Genomic DNA, 21,388 nt, shown 5'->3' on the forward strand with positions numbered 1-21,388 from the left:
TATTAAAATCGATTTCTATGTATAGAAACCGATTTCAATAAAACTGAGAATGCTCATTTCTGCTCAAAAAATCTCAACATTACACCCAACAAAAAAAAAAAAAAAAAAAAAAAACATAAGACCCAGAAACCACATAGAAGATCAACCCAAAAACCACATAGAAGATCAAATGAGAAAATGATACCGGTTGTTGGGACGACGACGGCGACGGAACGGAGGGGCGACGGCATCGGAGCGGAGGGGCCGACGAGCAACAAAAGCGGTCAGAAATATACCGTGGCACGTCTACGCCATGAACTGGAGAGTCCGCCGCGACAAGAAGTACCGCCATCGCGAGCCTCCTCGAGCAGTTCCCCAACCGGGTCGAGATAGTCCAGCTCGACGACTCCAACGGTGAGATCCGATCCAACCCGAACCTCTCTTTCGAGCACCCGTACCCGCCGACAAAAACCATCTTCATCGCCCCTCCGCTCCGATGCCGTCGCCCCTCCGTTCCGTCGCCGTCGCCGTCCCAACAACCGGTATCATTTTCTCATTTGATCTTCTATGTGGTTTTTGGGTTGATCTTCTATGTGGTTTCTGGGTCTTATGTTCTTTTTTTTTTTTTTTGTTGGGTGTAATGTTGAGATTTTTTGAGCAGAAATGAGCATTCTCAGTTTTATTGAAATCGATTTCTATACATAGAAATCGATTTTAATAAACTCGGTTTCTATGTATAGAAACCGAGTTTGTTAAACTTGGTTCTATACACAGAAATTGAGTTTATTAAACTCGATTTCTATGTATAGAAATCGAGTTCAGCAAACTCGATTTCCTACTTTGTCCACGTCATTTTTTTGAGTAAATTGAGTTCACTGGACTCGAATTGCTAGAAATGCAATTAGTTTGAAACCTTGTCTAACTTATAATATAGTATGTGTTTTATAGTTATTTTTTTAAAAAACCCAGAAAAACCAGATACGAAGAAGAACAGAGGAAGAAGAAGAAGGAAGAAAGAAAATCTGCAAATTCGGAGAAGAACAAAGGAAGAGGAAGACAACCTGGAGCTTCAAAGAAGTATAGAAGAAGACGATCTAGCTGGATAAGAATAGAGCACGCGGATTTTTTTTCCATGTCCGATGCCACTGCTTACAACTCGAGACTAACTACAATATTACAAAAATTGTTATAAAAACTAAAAAAAAAAAACAAAAAACAAAAAACAAAAATGATGCTAAAAAAAAAAATCACTTTACAGAAGTGAAGACGAAAGAAAACAAGACACGTGTCAACTCACAAAACCAATGCGTTCGTTTTAAGCCAACGAGTCCAAGTCAAAGTCAGAGTCGGAAACGCGCTAAAAAGAAACCGACTCTGAATTTCGCGGAAACCGACTCTGGATTTCGCCGACCAAGTTTGCTATATATACCCACCCAACCCTCCTCATATATCATAACTTGCTTTTTATTTTTTTTGTAAGATTTTCTATTCGGTACCGATTGCTTTCAGAGATTCAGGTTTTCTTTGTTACGAATCGGATATGATTTTGTTGATGATATCTTTCAATTCGTCCATGATTGCTTTCAGAGATTCAGGTTTTCTTTGTTACAAATCGGATATGATTTTGTTGACTCTATCTTGTAGAAAAGAGTTTTAAGCTTTCAGAGTTACGTTGATTTATGTTTATACTTATAAATTAGGGTTTTGATTTTTTCAATACCTGGCGATTTTTTTGGTTTTCTTTCAAGAATTTGCAAAGGGATTTCTGACTTATATGGTATCTTGTATACGTTTGCGACCAGTGATCGCTCTGTTTTTAAGCTGTCAAGAGTTACATGGATTCATGTTAATACTTGCAAATTAGGGTTTCTTTCAATACCTTGGCGGTGATTTTCTAGGTTTTGTTTCAAGAAATTACAGGAATTTCAGAATTATATGGATTTCTCTTGTATACCTTGGTGATAGATCTGGTTTTCTTTGCTTTGATAGCTCTGGTTTCAAGAAGCTGGTCATCTTTTTTTGAGAAATTGCAGAGGGAGACGGTATTGATTTATTGTTTTATCGTGTATGACTCTTGTGATCTCTCTGGTTTTCTAGGGGGTTAACCTAGGTTTCGTTCAAGTAGTGGTCATTGTTTTTTGGAGAAATTGCAGAGGGAGACGGTATTGATTTATTGCTTTATTTTGTATTCCTCTTGTGGAAGAGAGTTTTCCTTTCAGAACTATTCTGAGTTCATGTTAAAAATTTCAACTACAAGAAAATTTCTGAGTCCTTGGCAGGGGTTTGATTTGGCGATAAGCTTCTTTTTTTTTGTTGTTTTGAAGAAGAATTATAGGGATAGTTTTCTGCTTGTTTTAATCAATTCTAATACTTGGCCTGTGACTGCTTGTAGGCTTTGGTTTTTAAGGGGACTATAAATTCTGGTTCACTCAGTAAGGGTTGAAACTTCCATTGCATCTCGTCTGGTTCAATATTTGGTAACAACCTCTTATTGGTGTTGGCTTTCTGGGAAATACGTATCATAATATTAGATTGTTGCTGATTGTGTCATAGAAAGTGGGTAAGAAGATAGTGTTCTTAGTCTGAAGTATTCTGGATTCATATTTATCAACTGAGGTACATATACTTTTTCAGAAGTTGGAGACGTTCGTTTTGTAGTTCTGTGAGGACAATTTTTTTTATCATTTTGATCTTGATATGCGTACAGCAGTCAAAATTGTTAATAATAATAAAAAATAAAAATAAAATCTTTTTGTTATTCTATTGATTTCACGTTTTTCTTCTTTAATAAGTCTTTCAATATTCTATAGATTTTGGTCCTCAGCAGCTATGTTAAGGTGTTTGCATCATAGTTCTTTTGATAAGAGTTTGAAAGGTTTGCATCATAGGTTTCAATTACCAAGGAGCTAATTTGTTCTGAAAGATTTGCGTCATAGTTCGTAACCTTAGATTGTCCAACCAAGTCCATTTTTCAGGCTGAAGTTTTTGCCATTTTGGACTCATATTTGAGCTCTGAATGACATGCTTCTGTATAAGTTGGATTTTATTGTTTTATGTGGACAATGTTTGATTGTTTATCTTGATCTGTCTACAGGAGTGGAAACTGATATGGGATTTCTTGTCCTTGAGCAGTCGAGTCTGTGTAGAAGTCTTAAATCTTTCTCAAACTTAAACGGTGTAGACTACAACAATAAGAAAACTCATACTGGCTTGAAGTTTACATTTTGCTTATAAGTCCTTTAATATAGTGTTCCCACTAACTGTGATATTATACTATTCCTTGTTCAATTTATTTATAGGTTTTGGTCCTCAATAGCTGTTATAAGGCATTTGTTTTGGTGAAGTTGGCTTTCCTCGACTGATTTGGTTCTTATCTATAGGAGCACAATTACTTATTGTGGGCTAGCTGGTAATTATCAGTTTTAAAAAGTTAGATTAACATTGTATAAAAAAAAATTTGTGCTTAAAAAAAAGTGGTGCTTCCATTATGTGTATTTTAGGATCCATTTGTTCGGCTTTAACTAATCCCAACATTACTTGGCATTTTTGTCCCAGTTCCTTTTTCTAACTGCCATCTACATGCACTTATTACAACTTTTAAGAACCTAAGATCGTTAATTTTGTCATTGGGCAGTCATATAAGATAAGAGCTGCCAGCTTTAAAAATGGTTGTTTGAATGCCAGAAAAATATAAGATTTACCTTGTATGGAAGAGTTCTTCTATTCATTATGCAACTTTTGCAATTGTAGGTGCATGTGAAAAAATCTCATTGGAAATTTTTTTTGGTGCTTGGCAGCTTAAGTCTTGTTGTCTTGGTGGCAACTTAAGTGATGGAGTTTAGTTTGGCGATAAGAAATCTTTTCTTTCTTGTTTTCTTTATTCTCTCCTTCAATCATATGAATTATATGGATATTTTCCCTATTGTTTTCTAATAATGGGCAATATATGCTTTTTTTAGGATTTGGTTTCCTTGAGGATTATAAATTCCAGTCTCAATCAACTAGGGTTCGAAAGTTCCATTGAAATTCTTGTCCTGCTTTCTAGTTTGACTTTAGTCATTCTATTTTGGCAAGCTTATATCTAATTCGTATGTGGTAATACCTTTTATCAGTGTGGGTAGTTCCTGTGGTGATTTGCATGAGTTGGGCTTTGAATTTTCATCATAGTCAATATTGATTTATTGTCATTGGCAGATTGATAAGATAAGATCTACATGCCTTAAAAATAACTGTTCTCTAAATACAAGGGAAGTTTAGGTCTGTGCTTCCTTATACCTCCTCTACAGGTTAGTTGGTTGGGTTTCATAGTGATGTAGTTTTCTCTTGTATTGTTGGATCATGCTTTTGGGATAGGAGGGTTTTGATGATTTTGTTACCCCTAAATTAATCTGTTTAATATGTGTAGGTATGATATGTCTACTTGGGATGGAGTTTGATGAGGACCTAAGGCAATAATGTTTCTGCTTGTGTGTTTTTTAAGTTCGTTGGCCTGCAACTTCATTTTGTTATTTGTTGTCTATTTCATCATCGATGTCATTTTTGTCAGTCTGCAACTAGAGGTTTATTATATCTTGCTATTTTTTGGTAGTAAGAATTCTTGAATCTTGATGTATCTACAGATGGGGAAGTTGTGATTTTACAATCTTGATGTTTCTACAGCAGGGGAAATGGTGATTTAGTTGTGCAACAAAGTGCATAGAAGTCTTGAATTTTTATATGAGGATTATGGCAATAATCTCTTTTTATCAACTTATCTCATCATTCTCTGCCCAACATGTGAAGATTAATGTTTCTGCTTGAATGTTTCTCTAGTTTGTGCTAAACAATGGAGTTTCATCATGTCCTGCTATCTATTGCTAATTCAAAGACTTTAATCACGATGTGTCCACAGGTGGAAAAATTATGATTACTTTTTCAGCAAGAGTGTTAAAAGTCTTTTGATTATCATCCTCTTTTGATTTCACTTTTTTTTTACCCTTGAACATGATCTTGTCCGTTGTTTAATTTTTTTTATGGACTTTGTTTCTTTGCAGATTTTTTAAGGCATGTATGTTGGATCAATGTCTACTTTTCTAGATCAATTTGATCCTCTTTATTAGGAGCCCAAATATGTATATTTTCTCTTCCCTTATCGTTGTCTGGCACGTTATTATTTATTTATTGATAAATAATGTAAGAACTTTTTATTAAGGAATAGCCAACCAAGTACAGTGGAAATGTACTGTAGTGGCAGAAATTAGTAACCCAAATTACAATGATCAAGAAGAACAGGGAGGGACAAAGAAGTTCCTGAAGGTAAAACTTAGCTCCATTCAAGGAGAATATGGAAGAAAAAGGACTAGAAGGTTATTATGTGTTTCAAGTAATTAAAATTCAATCTGTAAATTGTTGACTTTAATGAACTCTAGCACTGCTCATCACAAGTGTCCTGGTTCCTTTTTCTATTGCCATCAACTTGCACTCATGACAACTTTAGAACTTTAGATCATTTTTTTCTATTGCCATCAACTTTGATCTATATTGTGAAAAATAAATAATAAATTGTGATTCATTATTGGGCAATCATTTAGGTTAAATACTTGCATTCTTTAAACATGACTACTTTTTAAATTCCAGAACAGTACGTGTATGCTTCCTTGTCTCTTCTGTATAGGTTTCAAAGTTATAACTTCTATGGATGTGGTTTGTATAGTTGGACTATGTGGGGGTGATATTTTGGGGCTTATGGCTTTGTTGCCCTAGTTCTTGTGTTTAAAAATTTTCATGTGGTATATCTACTTGGGTGGCAAAGTTTGATGGGGGACCTCAGGTAATAAGTCTCTTTATGTCTTGATTTCATTATTTTTTTTTTCTTAATTTGAAGTTTGAAGTATTGGAGTAAGATATGTATGAGTTAGAAAAACAATTTGTTGGATTGACATTGGGTTGAGAACAGGCTTTTATTGCAGCTGTGTTTCAGTTTTTGCTTTTGATCCAAATGCTCCCTTAACTACTTGCTTGACCCTTAAAGAGGTTTTTGGTTTTCTGTTTTATATATATATATATATATATATATATTTATATATTTCTTTGTAATCTTTAAAAAAAAAGGACTAATTCTTTTAATCTACATTTTTATTATTGGAGATTGGATGTCTTGCTTGTCTACTTTGTCAGTTTTTTTAATTTAAATGGTGATGCATTTGTGGTACTTTAGTTAGGTTGATTTTGTTTGGTTGCTTCTTGATGAGACATGCTTTTGTGTAGTCTTGCTCTTTATGATATTTTTAATTTTTTCCTTTAGAAGTAAAATCTTATAATTTATAATTATCCTAAACTATGTAGCTGGAATTCTGTTTTTCATTTTGCTCATGTAGGTAATCTTTCATGTGGCACTTGTACATTTGTCTTGTAGTCTTGTTTCTATTGATGTTATTTTGCTTGTAGTGGAACCTGGTTATGTTGTGCTAGCAAGCTCTATTTCTAGTTTGGCAATAAACTCTCTTTTTCTTCCCCTTTGTTTTTCTCTCCTTCAAGCATTAGAATTTAAGGATACATTTTTTGTTGTTTTAATTTTGTCTAATACTTGGGTTTGTGACTGAATTTCCTAGGTTTCATTTTCGAGAAGGACTATAATTCTGAGTCTTGCGAAGTGAGGGTTTGAAATTTCTATTGCAATTCTTCTTCCTTTCTCTTGCTGTCTGATTTTATTTTTGGTCATTAGTGTTGGCATCTTCAATAATGAATTCACAGCTTAATTTGGCATACTTATTATTGCTGTAGTCCACAATTATAATCGTAGTGTGTCTTGAATGTGGTTTATGACGGAAAGCTTTTGCTTTCTCTTCTCCTGGCATTTGTGGGCTTTTTGGGAGTTACATTGGTATGCATTGTAATTTGTTAACTTGGATTGTTCCCTTGCAATTCTTCTTGTTTCTTTGTCTTCTCTTATTTAAATTTTGGTCATTCAATTTGAATGTGGTAATGCCTGTTGATATTGAGGAACATGTAGATTAACAAAGTTTTTGACCTTAATATGGTTGCCAGGGAAAATAATACAGCTTTTTTGGTTCATCCTTTAACATGAGTTAGGCTTTCTAGGAATGACTTGGTGCATGGTTTCTTTTTGAGGCATTTGTCGAGGGACAGGTAGATTAAGAACGGTCAAGGTATGACTTCATTCCATTTATTTAATAGATTTGGGTGCGTGGTTTATTTATTTTTTTAAAGGTGTTTATTGCAGCAAGCTTCTGTAGATCATTTTTTTTTTTTTGCTACAATTTTGTAGATCAATTTGTTTCTTCTATTGGAGCATAAATATGTAAAGTTTCCTTTCCCATATTGTTGGCTGGCTGGTAATTATGGGTCTAAAATTTAGAACTCTTTTCTTGTTCTCTTGCTTTCACTTTTTGTGCATACATCTTTTAATATATTGTTCCCTCAAAAGGAATACTAGTTCCTTGTTCCTTGTTGCACCAAACTTCTATAGAGATCGATTGATGCTGAATGTGGTTTAATTTGGGGCCATTTTATGTTTGCAAGGACATCGCTTATTTGAATGTGGTAATCTCTTATTGGTATGGTGCAGGTAGATTGATGCTGATCCTGTGGTTGCCCAGTAGAATTCTTCAGGTTATTGGTTTGTCCTATGATTGGCATGACTTAAGCTTTTTGTGAATCCAATTCTTTCAGCTTACACATTTGGTCTTAGCATTATTATTTGTAAAAATTCTGTGAATCAAATTCTTTTAATGTGTGAGTGGTACACCATGCCTTGCTCCATGGGCTTATAAGGCATGCGTGGGGCACTTCTCCAACCGATGTGAGACAAAGGTGTCAAGCCAAAATGGCTACAAGGAAAAGCCCTTGGCCTGAGGTGAAAATCCTGAATTTTCACACTCGGGGATGAGGACAAATCTGTGCAGGCTTGGCTTTCCAAAGCAGACAATGAGCTGAGTGTGCGTGGGAAAAAACCCCCACACTATATATTTGGTTTTTGCATCATTATTTGTTAAAATTGTATGTTGATTGGTTGATTTCCTGGTCATAGAAATGTTTGAATAGATGCCATCCATGTCCAACCAAGACTTCCCCCCCCCCCCCCCCCTTTCCTTAAAAAGAAAAAAAAAAAAACTGAAGTTTAAAATGGGGGGAAAAAATTAAGCACATGGCATATTAGTTCGATTGGTGGAAAAAAAAATTATTAAAAATAGTATATTTCTATTATTACACTTGGGTAGGTTAGAAATGGTAACAAATAAAAGGCTTACGAATAGAAATCTTCTTAAAAATACTTTTTTTTTCCTATAGATAATCTCTTGTACAACATATTTAAATTTTCATTTACTACAGAAGATTTCTATTATTACACAGGTTAGAAATAGTGACAAATAATCTTCACCAAAAAAAAGAAAAGAAAAGAAACAATTACTAACATTGGAGAAGAGTCCCTTAAAAAAGTTCGCAAGTTCACTTGAATTATTGATTCTGTAGATTGATACAATGGCTTGTTCATCTTTACTTTTACTTTTCTTTCCTAAAGATAACCTCTTGCACATCATATTTTTTTTTACATCAAAAAATAAGAACACATTAATACATTTAGTATATTTTACGTGAATTTTATTTTAATGTCACATTGTATCTTCAATTTCATTGTCATCCTTAAACTTTTTTTGATAGAGCATCTTTCCATTCTTTCTTAAAGGCAAATTATGTTGAATTTTATATCATTAATAATTGAGATGGGTCATTTTATAAATGATTTTGAAAATTAATTTCTTTAATCTTATTAGAGAAATTAAATTGCTACTTTTCGAGGCGTTTGTTGCAGCATATTTGGCATCTTGTTCAGTTTGCTTGACTCTTTATTGTTGTTATCTTTTGCTTTTTTATTTTTATATATTTTTTTAAGGACACATTTCACATTTCGATTTGTATTCTTTTAATTTGAGACTGGATTGTGTGTATTATCAGTCTGCATTATTTGGATTTATCTATTTGTATGGGTTTGATGTAATGGGGTTCACTTGTAGCCTTTTAATTAAGGCTAATTTGATTTTTTCTCTTTTCAATCATAAATATGATGTGTTACAAGGATTTATCTTTATATTTGTTGGATTCTACTGAAATATGGTAGTTCTAGTTCTTTTTATTTGTTCTGTCATTCTTAGGGCATGTTAAAAATCTATTCCTTATAAGTCTACAAAAATTGGCGTCTTCTTTTTGGGTCCTTCGTAGAAGTGGCTGAGTTTGATATAGTGATAAGCTCTCTTTCCTCATTGTTCTCTCCTGCAATCATAAGAACTATACAATTTTGGGCTTTTTAAATTTTTTATAATACTTGGGCTGCTTTTCTTAGGCTTTGGGTTTCTGGACAGCCATAAATTCAACATACCACCTGGGTGATGGTTTGAAATTTCCCTAGCAATTATTTTTCTTCTGTTCAGGCTTGTTTAATTTTTTTTTTTTTTCTCATTCAATCCGAATATGGTAATGCCTCTTATTGTTGTGGGACAGGTAAATTAACGAAGTAACCATCATTACGAGAGAATAATAATACAGGTTTTTGCTTTTATCCTGTTATGATTTTCATGAGTTGGGCTTTCTTGGAACAACATGGATCGAACTTATGTCTCTAGAATTGCATCATGGTTTGAGCACTGATTGACTTTTTTCTTTATAAGCTGTTGATGTCCATTTTGTTGTTTTGTTTGTACAATGTTGATTATTTTAATCTTGATCTGTCTATAGCAGGGGAAACTCTTCTGCAACAAGTATTTACAAAACTGTGTTGATGACACTAGGTACTTACAAAACCAAAAGATACATAAAAAAGGCCATCATCCAGTGTTGGTCTGGCCAAAGTAGGATTTTGGAATGTGAGATTTGGGTATGGTCCTAACCTTCAGGATATTGCCTGAACAATCTAAATCTTGCATGACTTGACAGCTTGAGACTTTTACATAGGAAAGCTAAAAATGTAAAGAATCATTGACTCTTAGATCATGGAGATTGAGTTCCATTAAAAAGCAATCACACAGTCCATTTTTTTTTTTTTTTTTAAACTTTTTGAAAAAGGACAGTCACAATGGGGAGCATTGCAGAGATATTGTGGGGAAATACAATTCGATGACAATAATTTTGAAAGAAGTACGTAAAAGGTTACTAAAAGTTTAGCATAAATTCTGGTATAAACATATATATGGGTCAATGAATGTCATACTTATGCTTTCTTATTTGTCTGTGTTGGTCCCCTTTTTTTCCTTCTATTTTTGCAGGAGTGCCCCTTGTCTTGGAGTTCTCTTCTGTCCAGCACTAAGTCTCTTTTATTGTGTTAGAGGAATCTGTTAATGTTGGGATAAAATGGAGCATGAACCCAAAAGCTCTCCCAAGGCTTGGTCATAGTTTTTGGGATATACTAGTTGCTTTTCTTTCCAGACTTGCAAAAGCAATATCAAGATTTTCAATGGTCTTATTTGTACTTTTGTCAATGTTGTTTCCAAACCATATATTTCTTATCATTCTTTTATATTATTTTACTTTGTGTGTGCACCCTTTTTTTGTTTTATTTCCCAACTGGCTTCTCCATCTTTCTGCAATTCCCAGTTCCGGTTGGCACCTATTCTTCTCATTCTGGTGATGGAATCTGATAACTTAATAGAGCATGACCATCTCCTACCTTAACACCTCCTTTTGGATGCTGAAGGTACTATGGCCTTGTTTGGCACTTGTGTTTTCTTCCCATAGTGAGGGTCTATGTTTTTCTTTTGTTTCTTTATTATTATTTTTTTTTATGGTGTTTTATAATTTTTTTTCTTTTGGTGGGCATCTCCAGATTGTGGGGATATCCAATTTGGAGTCTCATGGAAAGTGATGCCATTATGTTGTTGGATTTATCTCACTTAAGTGCCATGTGTACTATCAAATTGCCTTATAAAGACAAGCGTTATCCACAAATTGTGTAAATTTGATTGAAGTGGAGAGAACTAATAATATATCAGTTCCCGTGGATAAATTTCTTGCTTTGGTTTACAATTTGTGCTCCTTTGCATTGAATGAGTGGTGCACTTATTCAGTTACCCTATCAGTCCGATAACGGATTAATTTGGTGTTCCGTTTGCTTTTTTCAGAGGCCTTTTAGGTTCCACTATATTGACTGATAATGTTTTTGGTCATTAGATCCTTAAGAGTTGTATTGTGTTCATGTGAAACTTTTTTTTTTTTTTTGCCTGAATTCTTTTTATCTGTTTTATTTTTATCTGTTTTATGCAACGGCGTTGGTGTTCCTTCTTTCATGCTTGCTTTAATATTTTATTTTTTTAATTCAGTATATGACTATATGTAGTTATGCTAAAATTTTATGTCAAAGTTTTGCTATATTGAAAAATTGAGAATTCCTTGGAAAGTATTTGTCTACATCTCAAAACTGTGTGTAGTCACAAAAAATGTCTACTCCTTAAATTTTGGCACCAGGAATGAATATCCTGGTTTTTGTTTATTTTTGTAGAATTCTTAAATTGAGGCTTCTTTCTTTGGCTAAGCATGATGTAATAGTAGTTATGTTCAAATTCTTGGTGTCATGTACTTCATTGGTTATTTTTGATTCTTGCAATCTGTTTTTATGAATGTAGCACTTTATCTTTCATTGATTCCCAGGTCCACTGAAGGTACAATTTTGTGGTTAGTCTTTTGAAAGATGGTTTTGGGGAAGTGAGATTAGGTCTTGCATAGTGGTGCTTTGGTTAGTTTTAGTATTTAGCAAGAGACTTTTCCTTGCCCATTTATGTGGTATAGTATCTTTTGTTAGTGTTCTTTCTATTGTCTTTTAACCTCATATGTGGTTATGCTTTCTGAGGCACCATTATGTGCCATGTTCTATAAATTCTGTGATTTTATTGTCTTATTTTTTCTTTCATTATACAAAATGGATCATCTTTTATCTTGTAGAGACACAGCTCAGAAGTTCTATTGGGACCTTGTCCGTATTAGCTACCTTACTCTATCTTCCATACATTAGTTCACATCCCGGTGCTCTTTTGGGCTTAAAATAGTATTAATTTTATATCTTCATTTGTTTGAATTTGTTCTTTGGATCTGTTTCGTCTACTTTTGTAGGTGTTTCAAGCAGTGTTTTTAGAGCAGGTTTTGCAAGTTCTTATCCAGGGTGCTTGGCAAGGTTGTAGAAAGTCAGTTCCTTTTTTGATTCCCAAGTACTTGCATTTTATCATATCCTTAGTTAACTTAAGATCATCAGTTTCGTCTTTTTGCACTATAACCATATGCTTTTTGGAGCTCATCACTGGGCAATCACATATGTATGAGTTGCATTCTTTAAACATTACTGCTCTAATTGTCAGGAAAGGAAGGTATTGGTCTTGTTGAGAATAGTTCTTCTGTCTTTTTTTTTGGCAACTGCTGCAATTTGGAGTGTATGTTAAAATCTCAACACTAACATGTGTACAGGAAGCAGATTTTTTTTTTTTTTGGGTACTTGGTTGCTGAAGTGACCGAATTTGAACATTCGGTGATGGTTTGAACTTTCATTGTATTCTTTTCCCTTTGTACTGCAATCTTGTTTAATTTTTGGTTATTCTGTCTTGGAAAAGTAATCTCTAGTTCAAATTCAGTAATGCCTATTATTGGAATACAGGTAGATTGATGGTGGTGATCGTGACCCAACTATGGTTGCTGGGTTAGAATAGTATCGATTATGCTTTGCACTATTGGGCTTTCTAGGAATTAAATGACTAACTTGTGTCTTTGGATTTGAATCATAATTCGAAAATTAGCATGTTATTGATTTATTTACTAATCATAGGATGTGATTGAGCAGATGCCATCCATCTCCAAGCATGACTTCTTTAAGAGCTGGTGATGTTTGTTTTGTAGTTTTATGACAAGTACATTCCTAGTTCCCACACAATTCTTTGTTTCATTTTTGCAAGCTCCTTTATTATTTGAATGTCATTATTCTTTTTTTTTGTGTGGGGCAGGTAGATTTACGCCAATACTGTTGTTTCCAAGGAAGAATTATTCAGGTTATTGGTTTGTCTTGTAATTGGCATTGGCTGGGCTTCTGGTGAATTAAATGCTTTTAATTTGTGTCTTTGAATTTTGCATCATTATTCATAAAATTTGTATATGTTGCTGATTGATTTCCAAGTTAGAGAAAATGAGTGAGCAGATGCCATCAAAACTTCTATCAATGTGGTTTGTACAGGTGGACTGTGTGGGGGGATATTTTGGGGTTTATGGCTCCGTTACCCCAATTCTTGTGTTTAAATTTTTTTTTGCTGTATATTAACTTGGGTGACAAAGTTTGATGGTGGACCTTAGGCAATAATCTCTCTTTATATCTTGATTTCATTATTTTCTTTTCCTGTAATTTGAAGTTTTAAGTATTGGTGTTAGTTACGACATATGAGTTAGAAAATAAATTTGTTGGATTGAAATTGGGTTGAGAACAGGCTTCTATTGCTTCTGTGTTTTAGTTTTTGTTTTTGATCCTAATACTCCTTAACTACTTGCTTGACCCTTCAAAGGTTCTTTGTTTTTTGTTATATATATTCTTTTCTTTCTTTGTAATATAATAATCCACATTTTTATTACTGGAGTTGGATGGCTTCCCAGTCTCTGTTGTCAGGTTTTATTTAATTTAAGTGGTGTTGCATTTGCGTTAGTTTTGCTAGGGTTGATTTTGTTTTGTTGCTTCTCGATGAAACATGCCTTTGAGTAGTCTTGCTCTTTATTATTATTTTTATTTTTTATTCTTTCTTAAAAAAAAAAAAAATATCTTATAATTTAAAGTTGTCCTAAACCATGTAGCTGGAATTGTGTGTTTCAGTTTGCTCATGTAGGAGGTCAATGCCTGCACCACGAAGGGTTTGAGCTTCCATGTAGTAACTGTACGTTTGTCTTCTTGTCTTGTTGCTCTTGATGTTTTCTTGCTTCTAGTGGAACCTGGTTATATTTTTTTAGCAGTTCTATTTCTAGTTTGGATTGTCACATTGTCTGTATGTAGGAAGCGAGATATTTGTTTTCTGGTGCTTCACAGCTTAAGCAGCTGAGTTTGATTTGGCAATAAACTCTCTTTTTCTTCCCTTTTTTTTCCTTTCCTTCAAGCATACGAATTTTAAGAATACATTTTAAAAAAAAAAATTCTATCTAATACTTGGGTTTGTGACTGAATTTCCTAGGTTTCATTTTCGAGAAGGATTGTAATTCCCAGTCTAGCGAAGTGAGGGTTTGAAATTTCTATTGCAATTCTTCCCCCTTTATCTTGCTGTCTTATTGTATTTTTGGTCATTATGTGTTGGCAACCTCAATAGTGAATTCACAGCTTAATCTGGCAATGCCTCTTATTTGTGTAGGCCAGAATTATAATCTTAGTGTGACCTGAATATTGAAACTTGGGCTGTGTTGACTGCAACATTAGAAAAATCTTTTCTTTTCTTTTTTTTCCTTAAATTTCACATTTTGCTTATAAGTCTTTTAATATGGTGTTTCAACTAATGTGATACTACGCTATTCCTTGTTTGATTTACTTATAGGTTTTGGTCCTTGACAACTCTGTGAAGGCATTCATTTCTGTGAAGTTGGCTTTTCTTGATCGATTTGGTTCTTTTATATAGGAGCACAATCCCTTATTGTTGGCTGGCTGGTAACGATGGGTTTAAAAATTAAATTAACATCGTAAACGAAAATTGGTGCTTGAATTGTGTGTTTTTCCGGCTTCATTTGTTTGGTTTTAACTTATCCCAGCACTACTTGGCATTTTTGTCGGGGTTCCTTTTTTTACTGCTGTCTACTTGCACTTCTTACTACTTGTAAAGAACCTAAGGTCATCAATATCATCATCGGGCATTCATATAAGATAAAATCAGCCAGCATCAAACATGGTTGTTTTGAATGACAAAAAAGTAGAAGATTTACCTTGTAAGGAAGAGTTCTTCTAGTCATTTTTGCAAATATTGCAATTCCTGGTGCATTTGAAAAATTCTCACTGGATTTACTTTGTAAAAGAAAATTGGTGCTTGCATTGTATGTATTTCAGGCTTTATTTGTGTGGTTTTAACTAACTTAATACTTTCTTTTCTTCTATTGTTAGCTGGTTGGTTATGTGTATAAAATATTAAAATTCCCCATTGAAATGCCAATTTGTGGATTGTGTTTATTTCAGGCTGCATTTTTCCGGTTTCAACCAACTCCAGCTGTGTCCAACATGTTTGTCATGCTTCCATTTTCTATTGTCATCAACTTTACTTATCACAACTTTTCAGAACTTAAAATCATCAGTTTGTTAAATTACAACCTATGTAATTTTGAGCTTGTTCAGTATTGTGATTTATTTTCATTTAGAATTTATTGGTGCTTTTCTTCTTATTATAACTTAAAAAAGCTTTTTTTTTTTTTTTTTTATAAGTACCTTAAGAGGCTTATATTGACTATAGTTATTTATCACTTAACCTTTTCCCTTTGTATTTTAGATCAACAATAATTTCCTCTTTAGCTTCTCAAAAAAGGGAGTAATTTCCTCTTTACTAGTTGCTTGACTCTGTATCCTATTTATCTTTTGCTCCTTTTTCACTTGATCTCATAATTTGCTTATGAGTCCTTTTAATATACCATTTCCTCGAACTTGCTCCTGTTACTTGTTTGACTTATGTTTTAGGTATTGGTCCTTGGGAACTTTTTCCAAATGTGTGTTGCTGCAAAGTCGGTTTTTCTAATTCAATTTTGTTCTCTCGAGCACAAATATGTAAATTTTTATTTCCCTTTATTGTTGGTTGGCTTGGTAATTATGGCACTAAAAAAATAAAGTATTTTTATGAAAGAAACAGGGTGCTTGGATTGTGTTTCTTTCGGGCTGCGGTTGAGTGGTTTTAAACTAATTACAGAAATTCTTGGCATGTGAACCTGTTCCCTTTCTCTACTGCCTTTTGCTTGCATGTATCGCAACTTTTTAGGACTTGAAATCATCAATCTGGTCATTCCGGATTGCAATCTCTATTCTCTTTTGATTCATTATTCTAATCCTTACTGCTTACAATTGAGGTTTATTGTTTCTGCTTGTATTTTTTTTTTTTAAGTTCATCAGCCTGCATTTCTTGGCATTGGTTTCTGAAAGGAGTAGATAGATTTAAATTTTCTTCTTCATTTGAGTGGTGGAGGTTTAAGTTAGATTAAGATATTTTTGAATTCCTATTCAATGGGTGACTTGGGATTTTGATCATGCTTCTTTTGGTATTGGACAGGTAGATTCCTCTTATTGTTGTGGGGCAGGTTGATCGATGCCAATGCATTCGTTGCCAAGGGAGAATTATATAGGTTATTGGTTTGTTGTGTAATTGGCATTTGTTGGGTTTTTCTATGAATTAAATGCTTTTAACTGTCTTTGAATTTTGCATCATTATTCATATAATTTATATATGCTGCTGATTGATTTCCAAGTCAGAGAAAATGAGTGAGCAGATGCCATCAAGACTTCTTTATAAGTTGGTGTTGTTTGTTTTGTGGTTTTGTGACAAGTACTTTCCTAGCTCCTACATTTGTTTTGAATGTTGAAACAAAAATGTTTAATTATTTAAACTTGATATGTATGCTGGAGGGGAAATTGTGATTTGGGCTTTCTTGTACTTGAGCAACAGAGTTTTTGTAAAAGTCTTGCTTAAAAAATGGTGCTTGAGCTGTGTGATTGAATGCAACAATTGAAAATTCCTTTTATTCTTTCATCTTCGTTCTTCTCTTATAAATCTTTTGATATACTCTTCCTCGAATGTGTTTACTATTCCTGGTTGTTCAATTTGTTTTGTAGATTTCGGTGCTTGGCTACTTTTCAAGGCATTTGTTGCAGCAAATTTGGCATCTAGGTCAGTTTGGTTCTCTTGTATAGGAGGATAAATATGTAAACTTACATTTCCCTTATTATAACTTAAAAGGCTTATATTTTTTTTTTGATAAATAACTTAATGGCTTATATTGACTATAGTTATTTATCATTTAACCTTTTTGCTTTTGTATTTTAGATTGACAGTAATTTCCTCTTTAAACTTATTTAAAAAAAAGGGTAATTTCCTCTTTAACAACTTTCTTGACTCTTTATTCTTGTTATCTTTTGCTCTTTTATTTTTTGAAGGACACATTTCAGTTTGTTTTCTTTTAATTTGAGACAGGATTGTGTGTATCATCTGTCTGCATTATGTGGATTTATCTATTTGTTTGGGTTTGATGTATTGCAGATTCACTTGTGGTGCCTTAACTAAGGCTAATTTGATTTTGTCTATTTTCAATCATACATATGCTTTTGTGTTTTGAGTAGTGTTGCTCTTTTCTTTTCTTTTCTTTTTTCTTTCCTCTTTGAAAAAATATATTTTTATAACTTGGAATGCATGTATTTATAGTTTTTTCTTGTGGGAAATTAATGCCGGCACCACTGAGGGATTGCACTTGCATTCAGTGCTTGTGCATTTGTCTTAGTGTCTTGTTTCTGTTGTTAATCTCTGCTTTTAGTGATACTTGCCTCATACCTAATTTGGATTTAATCTGGCGATGCTACTTATTTGTTACAGGAAGTTTGATTCCACCCCCACCCCCCCCCCCCCCCCCCCCCCCCCCCCCGGGGCAGCAGTTGATTTGGCAATAAGATCTCTTTTCCTCCTGTTTTCGTTTTTGTCTCCTATAATCATTTGAATTATTAGGAAGAACTTCTTGATTTAATTCTTACTAATATTTCGGCCTGTGATTGCTTTTCTAGGCTTCGGTTTTTTAGTGGATTATAAAGCTTTTTTGAAAAACATGGATTTAACTTTTGTGTCTGGATATCATAGATTTTTTTGATTGATATCCTTGTTACTAAATTGCAGTAGCCAGATGCATCCCATGTTGAACCAAGTTTGTTATCAGTCTGAAGATTTCACAACTATATACTGCAGCAACAAATTTTGTGTAACATCTTATGTCTTTATCGTTCCTTTTCACCTTCTATTATTTGAAGTTTTTCCCTTGAATATGATCCTGTTCCATTTTAATTTATTTTAGTGATTTTGGTACTTGGCAGTTTTTAAGGCATTTGTTGCTGCAAAGTTGGTTTTATAGATTGATCTGGTTTGTCTTCTCTAGTGGCACAAAGAAGTAAATTTTCCTTTCTCTTATTGTTGGGTGCTTGATTCTTGTATTGTGTGTATTTCAGTCTGCATTTCTGTAGTCTTAACTGATTCCAGCACTGCTCAACATGTTTGTTACTGCCATCTACTTGAACTTATTACAACTTTTTAGAATTTAAGATAATTGATTATTTCATTATTCATTAAAACCTCTTATGGTTTTTGGAGCTTTGGTCGATATGGTGATTTATTGTCTTTGGGTAGTCGTGTAAGATAGTTGTAGCTTGCTTTAAACATGTCGGCTATTTAAATTCCTTTTAAGGTATAGGTTTATGCTTCCTTATGAGTTGGGCTTTTTGGTAATTATATGGAAAACTTGCGTCATAATTTGTAATCTTAGGTTATTGTCGATTGATTTCCTCATCATAGAAAGTGAGTGGGCTGATCCTGTGAATATTGAACCAAGTTGTTAGTCTTCAGTCTTTGTTATTCTGGACTATTATTTGAGCACTGAGTAACACATGCGTCTTTATAAGCTGGTGGTGCTCTCTTTGTGGTTTTTTGAATACAATGTTGATAATTTAATTTTGATTGCTTACAGGAGGTGAAAGTGATTTTGACTTTCTTGTATTTATCTTGTAGAGATGAGTTCTTCCTCTTTTTTTGTCTACAGGAAGCAAATTTTTTTTGGACTTAATGGCGGAAGTTTGATTCTGCAATAAGATCTCTTTTCCTCTTGTTAGTGTCAGCCTGTGACAGTGTGAAACTTCCAGTGCAATTCTTTTCCCTTTGTACAACAGTCTTGTTTAGTTTTGATCATTCTATGTGGGACAACTCATCTATTATTCAAATGTGGAAACTCATCTCTTACTTGTATGGGAAAGGTTGATTGATGGTGATAGTGACCCAAATTTGGTTGTGGAGGTAGAATAATACATGTTTTTGCTTTGTCCTGTGATTGGCAGTGTTTGGCACTTTGGCTTTATGTGAATTAAACGGTTTTAATTTGAGTCATGGTATTTGCATCATAATTCATAACATTAGCACTGGTTCCCTTTTTAACTACCATGCACTTATCACAACTTTTTAGAACTTGAGATTTCAATCGTGAATTTGGTCATTTGCTCTACCTCTTATGAGTTTTGGAGTTTTGGTCGGTATGGTGATTCTGTCAAGGGCTTGAAATAGTCAGAACTTGATTGGAGATCATTTGCTTGTAGTGGGTTGATCCCAGAAGCAGTTAAGTCGATTGCAGTGACATTGTGACCAGAGGATTTTAGCAGTGTCACAAGCTTGTACCAGGTCCAAGCTTGAAGGCATGAACCATGAATTAGCACCAAGTGTTTGCCAGTTCTTGGTGGCTCCTTACTAGCCTCAATTCCAAGAGATGAAAGAATGATACAGAAAGAAATTAACATGAAATGCTTCTTACTCAGCTTCCTAAGGAGTAAGGACACAAATTTTTTATGGGTTTTATGAAGTTATAGAGGTAGAACTATGCAATTTGACGTTTGACCATATAATTTTGTTTCTCTTTGTTTGAATTTGACTTTTGAGACCTCTAATAAGGCTTTTTGAAAATCTTGTCACAAAGTACACCAAGGTGAGCACTTGTCAAACAGGTTAGCAAGCACAAATGATTAAATATTTTTAATTTCTTTGTGCAGTTCTCCAGTACACAAATTATCATCAATGTATAAAGGGTAGGTTTTGACAATGATCATTCTAATGGGCTCCTCTAGCAAAGAGAGAAAGAAAGAAAGAAATTAAAAAAAAAAAAAAAAAAAAAAAAAAAAAAAAAAAAAAAAAAACATTCTAATAGTCTCACGTTTTCTCAATAACATAAAATATCATGCAAGTTAAAACTTTTGACTCTTAGAAAAGATTTTAAAAGTCATAGCAAGCAAGTGCGGCTTCTTGAATATGTTTATTTTTTGAATTGGTAGATGACAACATTTTGTAACTTTTAATGACATTTTCAGGTTTAAAACCACCCCTCCTTCACTTATATATATAAAAAGAAAGATATTGGGCATACTATAATCTGTATTCAATGTCATGTTTGTTTGTAAGATTACATTTTTTTTCTCTTATTATATCTCATATTTGGAATTGAGTTTGATGCTAAAAGAAAATATATTATTTCTATTAATAAAACTTGTGGAGAACAAGAATCTAGCTAAATAATTATTTTTGTATTATATATGCCATTCAAAAATGTTAGACTATAGTTTCAATGAATTTACCATGATTTATAATTTATATTTTGTTTCTCATTATTTTTTGGAGGAAAAAAATGACTTGATATTGTATTTATAAATGTAACGATAATTTGAGAAAAATAAATAATTACTATAAGATTCTTAAGAATAAAAATAAACCAAACATAGCAATTTCATATTCCTGTGAATCTTATTAAATTCCTATTAGGGGCTGTTCTTCGCAGTTGGTCACGTGTTATCCATTGGAGGAGTGACCTTGCTAGACCCAAATATGTTTGGGAGTTGTGTCCGTAACTCGACATTGAACCACGTAATCCAATGACTTCCGACGTATTTTTAGGCCTATAAAATGGGTAAAGTCCGAAGTCTAAGAATCATGATAATGGTTGAATAAATAAATAATATGTGTTTGATATAATAACTTTGATTAATAGTTGTAATAGTAGTTGAAATAAAGTAATATTTATTTAAATTTGAAGTAATCATGTATTCAATAATGTAGAGTTAGAAATATGGAAACGTAGTGACTTATCTTTGTATGGTTTGCAGCTCCAACTGTATAGCATCAGTGAGTTGATAGTATTCTATATTCTAGTAGAATGACTCTAGTGGTGAAGAGGCGGTATGCCACGATAAGATGACTTCAAGATTGAAGTAGAAAAATGGATGCAACTAGAAGGAGAAAGAGTATATCCAACTGTGTGTAGAGGCTGGTTAAGTTTGTCCCCTTAGTAATGCTCTTTTAGTTATTGTGAAGTTATGAATAATATTGCCTTCCATGGAAAGGACTTTTGTAAGGTAGGTTATAAGCTAGTCATAAATAGTAAATACACATGAATGGAACACGATTTTCATTAATAAGCTAGTCATAAGGTAGGTTATCAGCAGAGATTGATTTGATTTGATTTGATTTGATTTTTTTTTTTTTTTGGTTAAGTCTGAGTTAAACTGTGCAATTTTCTAAAAAAGAGAAATATACCATGCAAGTTATAAATAATATTTAGGGTAAATTTCATTAATATAACTAAGGTTTGGGTTAATGTCAACTAGGTTTAAGACTTTTCAAAACTAGCCAATTTTGTCCCTAAACAATCAAGTTTAGGC

The 21,388-nt window shown here is 33.4% G+C and overlaps 1 long non-coding RNA gene across 29 annotated transcripts; it reads left to right on the forward strand.

The window, feature by feature from the left end:
• The first annotated feature begins 1,336 nt into the window (after positions 1–1,336).
• On the forward strand, positions 1,337–21,184 carry LOC126707628 (uncharacterized). Of its 29 annotated transcripts, none has more exons than XR_007649019.1 (5): positions 1,337–12,860; positions 12,954–12,998; positions 13,805–13,865; positions 14,157–16,829; positions 17,823–19,072. It is a non-coding gene; the product is annotated as an uncharacterized LOC126707628 (long non-coding RNA). The 29 variants fall into 29 exon arrangements; XR_007649029.1 differs by having other exon boundaries at positions 16,215–16,829; XR_007649017.1 differs by having other exon boundaries at positions 1,337–9,850; positions 10,044–10,110; positions 10,239–16,829; positions 17,823–21,184.
• The last annotated feature ends 204 nt before the right edge of the window (positions 21,185–21,388 follow it).

The sequence above is a fragment of the Quercus robur genome, chromosome 11 (assembly GCF_932294415.1).
Source record: "Quercus robur chromosome 11, dhQueRobu3.1, whole genome shotgun sequence".
Taxonomy (NCBI): Eukaryota; Viridiplantae; Streptophyta; class Magnoliopsida; order Fagales; family Fagaceae; genus Quercus; species Quercus robur.